We start from the raw sequence: 10,094 nt of genomic DNA on the forward strand, positions 1-10,094 counted from the left end.
ATAATGATCAACCAGTAGAAATTTACTCTGTGCGTGGCAAGCTTTAAAGTGTTGCTAAATCCATGCATTCACCATATCTGGTCTCCCACAGTACACAGAACATGGAAATGCAATTACTTTAGTAAATATATACTGAAAAATACCTTTTCTCATCAGCAGTTAGAGCAGTCTTCCATCAGTGTCCAGCAGAGCACTGGTTAAAGCTTGTAGGAGGAGTTTTACTTCTCCAATTGTCCTATGAGGCTGCAGGACCCCTGACCCCGTGTGGACAGTAAAGATTGACCCTGTGCTGATCACATGCACTCTCCCAAAGAAGAAAAAAAAAAACGCAATACACACCAAACTGAGCATGTGCAGCTTGCCCCCAAGGCTCTTTACTATCAGCAGGGGAGTATTCAGCACAAGGCAAACAAGGCATTTGCCTAGGGTGTCATTTTTCTTATTTTTTTTTTATTTTAGGAGGGCAGCACCGCTCCCCCGGAAGAAGGGACAGACACGGCATAGGTACCAGGTGGGATCCGAGAGAGGCTGCAGGCTGCTTGACGGTGTATGCAGAACTCAACTCTCGTTCCTGGGGTTATCCAGAGCTGCAAAGGTGAGGGTCTCTCTCTCTCTTGCAAGGGGGGGTTGCCAGTATATGAGGGGGGCAGAGGTAGTGAAAGGCTCTCTCGGGTGGGGGTGGGGGGGTCAAGGGTGTTGTTGATCAATGTCAGGTTTTCTCTCCAGGGAGGACGGATGATTTTTGTATTGCCTAAGGCAGCACAAAACCTAAATACAACACTGACTATCAGCAGATGGATTGGGGACTGTAGAAGGGGAGGATCAGAGAAGACAGGATCCAACAGCCTTTTTACACAATGCAGAGGATTAACCCCTTAGGTTCCACAGTGAGTATAACAAGCATGCTTTACTGCATATACAGACTGCTTTTACTGTTGTGGGTTTAGTAACACTTTAAGATGGCCATAGTAGGATCTTTATCTTTTTTTACCCGCACAGCGGCCAGTCTGCACAAATGTGAACCGGCTCCATAGAAAAGTATTTTGGTTTACATGTCATGCAGATCGGATGCGGATTAATATGCATTCAATTCACATATATGTGAACCGGGTCTTCAGCATCAACTGTCATGTTAGGCCTTATTCACATGGGTGTACCTATCCATACACTCTTTTGAAGGTCTGTCTATGCCTGTATGGGATGCACAGGGTGTTATGTACATCTGTGTACAGGCAGTCCCATTGATGTCTGCTGGGATGCAGCAGCTGTACCGACTTACATTCAAGGAGGATGGAGGAATTCTCCATGCTGTGCTATAGTATTCTCACAGCAAGGTCCCCTCTGCTGTCATAATACACTGACCAATCGGCTGCAGCGCTGATCGTAGAAAAATTTTCAAACATTCCCATTCGAGAGAAGCCAGTCTTAAGATCAACTTTGTTCAAGTGGGAATGACCCTAGATGGACTGAAATTTAACCAGTCTTTGCTGAACCAGACAATTTCTGATCCAACTATGGCCAGCTTTAGATTTAACAGCTGGTTTCTTATGTCTTTAAGACCCCTGCACCAAGAGTACCCCTCAATCCATTCACACAGACTTTGGTGTCTCACTCCTTGTGCTGCAAAATCCCAATCTTACTGATTACATCATTCCATATACCATATATTAAAGTCATTTCTACAGCATTCATACAGATCTGGGAACTCAAATGTAGAAAACTGCTGGCATAAGAGAAGCACTGATTGATTTAACACTGAAGCAAACAACAGAAAATAAGATATCATTTTTAGGTGGGTTGATCCTATAAATCAGGGGTGAACAAAGGATAAGTTCACCTTTTAGACTAAAATAATAAATGCACTTTTTTTGCAGGTAAAGTATTGCACCAGCGATCAGAAGATCACTGATGTCATGCAGGTCTCCTGCAGACCTGTCAGAATATCTGCGTGCCCATTACGGGATGTATGGCCAAGCAGATATACTGACAGCAAGCTTCAATGAACTACCACGGTGCTCCACAGCACTGTGGTAGTTCATAGAAAACTACAAGCTGACAGCAGCTACGGCTGTTGGGACTTGCATGGAAGTCCATAAATGAATGATGCAGCCGTGTGGGTGGAGCCCTGCATGGCCGTGATGTTTTCAAATTTGACAGATAGTACGCTGAAACGTATCCCCGTACTATCTGTCAGAGGAAGGGGGACGGCGAGCGTGGCTGCAGCTATGGGAACGTTATATGTTCCACCCAAAAAGGGGTGGAACATGTAACATGGTCCCAAAGGTGAACTTATCCTTAAGGCTAGGTTTGCACCTATGCAAGTTGCGTTTGAGCCGTTTCTGCATTGCGTTTTGCGCTTTTGATGAGTTGTTGATGTATTTTGCTTTTTTTTTTCCATTTCTTTTTCTTGTTGCTAGGCAGATTTAAAATGCAAAACATAACAAAATGCGGTAACAACGCAATACATGCTTTTATGCAGCGTTTCCATTGAAGTCTATAGAACCAAAAATGCAACTTTTTGCGTTCAAACAAGTCCCTGACTCTTCCCAAAAAACGCACCAGGTGAAAACGCACAGATGTGAACATAGGAAATCATGTTAAATGGACAGTAGTGCGTTTCTGCAAAACACTGCAGAAAACGCTTAGTTGTGAACCTAGGGTTAATATGGAATTCAGGAGCCAGCAGAATTTTTTTTTTGTTTTGTTTTTTTAGGAGCAACCTTTATTGACAACTAGTGAAAACCTCAAAAGCTAGGCTACATTCGGACGGGCAAATAGCAGCACCTAGAGTCGGCCGCTGGCAAAAATCTGATTCTTGCTAGTGGCTGTAAATGCTGCATACAATGTGTACAAATAGTGACGGCTGTTACATTTGTAGTCTGTACAAAGCTACGGCCAGCACCAATGCTGCTAGCATGTAACTTGTCGTCTGAGCACTTACATGTGAATAGAGCCCCTTACCAATCCTGGACGTGTACAGGGCTGCCATTTCTGCGCAATTGTGGCCACGCACAATTGTTAATTGGCCAGTGTATATACAGCCATAGCACAGTGTTCCTGCATCCAGGAGGTGGCGGTTGGCTGCCTCTGAAAGCAGCAAACTATCCGTACTCCATTGCTCATGTGAATGTACCCGGAGGTGCCAACTGTCATTTTTAAGGAGCCGTCTTTGGCTACCTGGCTCCTAGGATACATCCAGCCCTGCTTTAATCCGCTAACATACAGAACAATGAGCTGGCTACATCAATCCTTGTTTTTAGTGAAGCTTGCAACCTACTAATCTTTCAACCCCCCTGCCGAGAGGTCGTCAGGATGAATGTACACGATGAAACGCAGACTTCTCTATGCACCTTCTACTTACATAGTCTATTTCTTCATTCACATGAAAGGCGTTTTACAAAGTACAGCAACACGTCAAAAGAAGAAGGGGAAAATAAAAAAAACAAAAATTTTTTTTTGTGCTGCATTTGATGTATTCTTAAATACGTTCTTGTGTATGTTATAGGCATTTCCCCAGCGTTCCAGTATTTGTGATTAAATACATGTTAAGAAGTAGATACATTGTTATTAACCATGTACCCCGGACATTTATGCAATTATATTACACAATACAGCGCAATGTAACACTTATCTGAATGACCCCCCAACACTGATTAATGGACATCTGTTGCATTCTGTGCTTGTATACACAAATCAGCTGGAAAACAATAGCAATCCAGTGTCCTTTTTATGGGACTAATAGCACTCGGTCATATGGGTGGCTCTTATCATGCATTAGCCAAGAAGGAAATCAATAAACTATTCCCGAGAGCTTCTGTGGTAAGCTGAACCCAATGACTGCTTACATTCCAAACCAATACATATTTATATGTCTAGTTTCATTACAATTGGTAAAGAAATTTTGAGCTTTTTAGGCATAATCAAAAGGATAAAGGGGTTTGAAAAATTTGTCATAAATGATCATTTTTTTTCAGCACAAGATTAAAAAAAAGTTTGTGTGTAATAAATAACACACACACACACACACACACACACACACACACACACGCCATTCTCGAACACTAACCCAATGATGAATCAAGGTGATCTGTAAAGTGATATAAAATCACTGCAGTGTGAAATTGTTTAATGCTAGGTGCACCCTTGTGCGTCTGCATTTGCATGCATTTTTGATGTGTTTTTCATCTCATTGAAGTCCATGGGACCATAAATGCTCTACGTCACACCAAAAGCACCTATACCTTTTTTTTTTCTAGTTGCATAGAAGTTTGAAGAGGTGTGAACAAACCCCATAGACAATAATGGGATTCCTTTTGTCGTGCATGGAAAATCACACAAGTATAAATTAGGACTTATGCAGGCCATAAATGCTTCGAATTCCGAATGATTTTTCGTCCAAAAATCAAAACCTTGTTCGTTCTGTAATCCAATGGTGCCACCAATGATTTAGAAAATCGATAGTTTTTGATGAATTTTCCAGCATGCCCGATAAACGAAATGGGGAGGACCCATGAAAAACAGCCAATGCCATTGCCTCATGTTATAACAGAGCGAAAATCGGCCGATTATTCTTAGGTCCGATTTTCGTACAAAAACCGTTCGGAATTCGAACTATGCATTAGGCTCCATGCACACGGGGCCTTTTAATAACGCTGGTAATGTTAGCTGTGTAAAGTCACGTTAAAAACATGAGTTTTTCAGCATTTGTTAGCGTTTTGCCGTGTTTTTTCGCATTTGCGGTTTTTAGAGTTTTTTTCTTTAAGTTAAAAAAAGTCCAAAGACGCTGGTTTGCTACAATTTACCACGTTCTTCATCATTAGAGTGTTTTACAGCTAAAAAAACTCCTCTAGAAACCCACTAGTCCTGGGGTTTTTTTCCACTCAAAAAACATCCCTGCCAAAAAAATGTTGATTACAGTCTATGTGTGCATGGACACATAGGATAACATGCTGGGGAGTTTACTGGCTGTAGAAAAAAAGTCAAAAGCCCAAAACAGCCGCTGTAATAACATCCAGTGTGCATGAGGACTAAAAAAAACAAACAAACAACAAAAACAAACAAACAAAATCACAGTATGCAGAAAGCCAACATCCGTCACAAGCTTACAACATACAGGCAATGCTATCCCATCCAGATATTTACAGACTAGGACTGAAAGAGGAACGGTTACATTATAAAAAATAGTTCCACATAATTACCTGCAAAACAGACTGTAGGGACTAACAAGATTGTAAAATCACTATGGGGGAGATTTACTAAAACTGGTACACTCAAAATCTGGTGCAGCTGTACATGTAACCAATCAGCTTCTTCAATTAAGCTTTGACAATAAAACCTGGAAGCCGATTGGTTTCTTTACAGAGCTGCACCAGATTTTGCACCATGCAGCTTTAGTAAATAACCCCCTATGTTACCAAGTAACTGTACCTTCTTCTGTGAAAAAGAGACATGCTGGTCCAGCTTGGTGACAGGTAATCATCCATATGTCACCTCCAGAGGGTGGCAGGGGATGCAAAAAGTCAGTGCAGTAGTCTGTGCTACATACAGTCAGCACTGTCCTGTTCCTAATGCTGCTGGAGTGCCTGAACTGAACTTACACTGGTCCGGCTTGGTTACATGTAATTATCCATGTGTCCCTTTTGGAGGACTGCTGAGGATGCAGAAATCCACTAGTAGTCTGCACTACATACAGTCATCGCTGGTCTTTTCCAGGTGCTGCTAAACAACTTCTCTGTACCCAGGGGGTTGCTTGCTTGGCACCATTCACCAAATGTCTTATAATTTTTTTTCAATGAACACAAGGCATTCTTTGATTGGACAAGGTGATGATTGTGACAACATCCACCCCTCCTCTCCACCTTGTCCAATCAGAAAATTAATTGTATTCATTAACAAAAAAACAGGAGGTTTTATAAATGGCAGGGGTGCCAAGTGAACAACCCCCCTATGTTCAGTGTACAGACATCAAGTTGCTTAAGCAGCACCTGGAAAGAATGAGTGCTAACTGTATGTAGTGCAGACTACTAGTGAATTCCTGCATCCCCAGCAGCCCTCCAAAAGGAACACATGGATAATTACATGTAACCAAGCTGGACCTGTGTAAGTTTAAAAATAAAACATTCCAGGAGCTCAGCTTTAAAGTGACACTGAATGTTATCCTTATTCTCTAAAATAATCCATACACACAATGGTCCTGAAATCTATTTTTCATATAACTGTTTATTACTGTGTTTTTCTGTCTCCTTGTAAGATCCTTTGTGAGCTCCCGAAACTCTCCTTTTCCCCACACTTTCATTTGGAACGAGTAGTGCATGTGACTTGTGGTCAAATACACTGTGCTATGTACACTACAAACCCCAAAGGCCATGGTCCCTAATCCATAGCGGAGGAAGGCAAGGAAGGGTGACTAAGTTCCCAAATACAGTGAGATCATGGAGAATGAATGTAGTCACCCTCTAATGGGAAGCGGGAGCAAGGCAGAAATTAACAAAATGATTCGGAGGAGAATGAAAGCAATAGAAGGGGTTTTTTTGATTTAAGAAAACGTACTTACATAGATTTTCTTTTTGTTCACCAGAGTTTAGTGTCATTTTAAGTCTACCAGTGCATGCCCTGCACCCATATATCAATGAAGGCCCAATGGCAGCCTACCTCAGTGACATATTGCCTGTCTATGGTCTGCCTAAAATGATATATATATTTTCACATTATATTGCCAAAAGTATTGGGATACCCCTCCAAATCATTGGATTCAGGTGTTCCAATCACCTCCATGGCCACGTGTGTAAACTGAAGCACCTAGGCATGCAGACTGCTTCTACAAACATTTGTGAAAGAATGGGTCGCTCTCAGGAGCTCAGTGAATTGGCATGGTACTGTGATAGGTTGTCACCTGTGTAATAAATCCATCCCTGAAATTCCCTTGCTACTAAATATTCCACAGACAAAGTAGAAGCAACTGGGAACAACAGCAACTCAGCCACAAAGTGGTAGGCCACGTTAAATGACAGAGCGGGGTCAGCGCATGCTGAAGTACACAGTACGCAGAAGTCACCAACTGTCTGCAGAGTCAATAGCTAAAGACCTCCAAACTTCATGTGGCCTTCAGATTAGCACAACAACAGTGCATAGAGAGCTTCATGGGAAGGGTTTAATGGCCGAGCAGCTGAATCCAAGCTTTACATCACCAAGTGCAATGAAAGCGTCGGATGCAGTGGCGTAAAGCACGCCGCCACTGGACTCTAGAGCAGTGGCGACGTGTTCTCTGGAGTGACCAATCACATTTCTCTGCCTGGCAATCTGATGGACATGTCTGGGTTTGGCAGTTGCCAGGAGAATGCTACTTGCCTGACTACATTGTGCCAAGTGTAAAGTTTGGTGGAGGGGGGATTATGGTGTGGGGTTGTTTTTCAGGGGTTGGGCTTGACCCCTTAGTTCCAGTGAAGGGAACTCTTAAGACAATTTCATGCTCCCAACTTTGTGGGAACAGTTTGGGGATGGCCCCTTCCTGTTCCAACATGACTGCACACCAGTAAACAAAGAAAGGTCCATAAAGACATGGATGAGCGAGTTTGGGGTGGAGGAACTTGACTGGCCTGCACAGAGTCCTGACCTCAACAGAACACCTTTGGGATGAATTACAGTAGAGACTGCGAGCCAGGCCTTCTCGTCCGACATCAGTGCCTGACCTCACAAATGCGCTTCTGGAAGAATGGTCAAACATTCCCATAGACACCCTCCTAAACCTTGTGGACAGCCTTCCCAGAAAAGTTGAAGCCGTTATATCTGCAAAGGGTGGGCCAACTCAATACTGAACCCTATGGACTAAGACTGGGATGCCATTAAAGTTCATGTGCATGTAAAGGCAGGCGTCCCAATAGTTTTGGTAACATAGTGTGTGTGTATTCCTAGATTGTAAGCTCTAACGAGCAGGGCCCTCGGTTTCCTCTTGTACCAAATTGTAACTGTAATGTCTACCTTCATTTTGTAAAGCACTGCGCAAACTGTTGGCGCCAGGGGCGGACTGACAACTCATGGGGCCCCCAGGCAATAGGGAATCATGGGGCCCCTGTGTCCATGCCCAAACTCAAAGCACACCAAAAAAAAGCCTATAAAAAAAAGGTACCAGGGGCATTTCATGGGGCCCCCCTACTGACCCCGGGCCCTCAGGCAGTGCCCAAGTTTCCAAATGGTCAGTCCGCCCCTGGTTGGCACTATATAAATCCTGTATAGTAATAATTATATATATAATGACCCATGCCCAGGGGTGGACTCACCATTTGGAAACTTGGGCACTGCCCGAGGGCCCGGGGTCAGTAGGGGGCCCCATGAAATGCCCCTGGTACCTTTTTCATAGGCTTTTTTGAGTATGGGCAAGGACACAGGGGCCCCATGATCACCTATTGCCCGGGGGCCCCATGAGTTGTCATTCCGCCCATGCCATAACACTCTCTATTCAGCGAGAGATCTGGGCTCACCATACAACATCCCCACTGCCCAGACTCCCAGCATCTTAGGGTCTTCAGGAAGGGAAGCAATGCCAGCCCACACCCTCTCTCCTTGCTGGTTGGATCTCTGACCTTGACATAGAGATCAGGTTGGTGGGGAGGTCAGGAAAGGTCTGATCCCACTCTAGGATGAGCAGTACATTGTGATGGAGGGCAGTGAATGTAATGAAGGGGCTCCATGTCCTCAGAGGGGTCCCTGATGTGCAGCCCATACCGGTCACCCTGTACATAGAGGAGGGCGGTAGGTAGGTGGGTGGGTGTCTCAGGTGAGTGCTCTGTGTGTTGTCACTACACGTGCGGCCAGTGTACAGCTTGTTTGTGAGTGTGGCTCCAGCGATGTGGGCGGGGCTGAGTGTTTGTGGGAGGGGCCCACGCTCTCTGTTTATGGCAGATCTGTGTAGAGTGTGAGCTCCTGTGCCCACACACGCTCCCTGTATGTGATGATCTGATCATTGCTGTGTATTATGCAGGATCGATCCGATCAGGCTGAGTCCGATCACGGTGGGACGAGCAGCGATCCTATTAATAAAGGGAGGTGGCTGCAGAAGGAGAGCAGGGGGCGATGGGGAAAAGACAGGCCATCTGCTCCGCGAAATGTCACTACAAGGCACACAACACACACAACTGCCATCTGTCACACCGAGTCACCCAGCCCGTGCACACTGTCACCTTCTCCGGCATGCCTCCCACTGATCACTCAGGGGCCCTATGGGGCCACACAAAAGGAGCACTCACTGCGATCTGGGGTTGCCTGTGCAGACTGTCTCTTGTTTCCCGGATCCTCTCTGTACAGCTGTCTGCTAGATGTGAGAGACACCCAGACAAAGACACATAGACACTCCCAGAGAGCGAGACAGCCGGGGGAGGGGCTCCGGGGGGGGAGGGACACACAGAGACTGTTATGAGACTCAGGGGGACGCCGATATCTGACAGCCTCTGGACAGCCAGACCAACATCCATGACAAAAAGACACCGGGCTGCATGAATATCACGGCTGAGATGTGTAATGTGACACCCAGCAACAACCGATATGAGGGGACAACGGGATCATGGCTGTACTACACCCCATCCATCCAGGGGAAGGCTGTACTACACCCATCCATCCAGGGGAAGGCTGTACTACACCCCATCCATCCAGGGGAAGGCAGTACTACACCCCATCCATCCAGGGGAAGGCAGTACTACACCCCATCCATCCAGGGGAAGGCTGTACTACACCCCATCCATCCAGGGGAAGGCTGTACTACACCCCATCCATCCAGGGGAAGGCTGTACTACACCCCATCCATCCAGGGGAAGGCTGTACTACACCCCATCCATCCAGGGGAAGGCTGTACTACACCCCATCCATTCATCCAGGGGAAGGCTGTACTACACCCCATCCATTCATCCAGGGGAAGGCTGTACTACACCCCATTCATCCAGGGGAAGGCTGTACTACACCCCATTCATCCAGGGGAAGGCTGTACTACACCCCATTCATCCAGGGGAAGGCTGTACTACACCCCATTCATCCAGGGGAAGGCTGTACTACACCCCATCCAGGGGAAGGCTGTACTACAGTACATTTATCCAGGGGAAGGCTGT

At 45.4% G+C, this 10,094-nt stretch overlaps 1 protein-coding gene across 3 annotated transcripts in view; it reads right to left on the minus strand.

Moving 5' to 3' along the window:
• NDRG2 (NDRG family member 2) overlaps nt 1-9,391 on the minus strand; it is an 88,386-nt gene extending 78,995 nt beyond the window's left edge. The window contains exon 1 of one of the 3 annotated variants that reach the window (XM_089687013.1): nt 9,243-9,391. The gene's annotated coding sequence lies outside the window, so the exon portion shown is untranslated. Of the gene's footprint in view, nt 1-5,427; nt 5,447-5,597; nt 5,735-9,242 lie in introns of those variants that run through there. The other 2 variants (XM_089687012.1, XM_089687014.1) reach the window with 2 other exon arrangements.
• Between the last annotated feature and the right edge of the window lie 703 nt (nt 9,392-10,094).

This window comes from Staurois parvus, unplaced genomic scaffold (assembly GCF_062004578.1).
Source record: "Staurois parvus isolate SC_StPar_1 unplaced genomic scaffold, SC_StPar_1.0 ptg000415l, whole genome shotgun sequence".
Taxonomy (NCBI): domain Eukaryota; kingdom Metazoa; phylum Chordata; class Amphibia; order Anura; family Ranidae; genus Staurois; species Staurois parvus.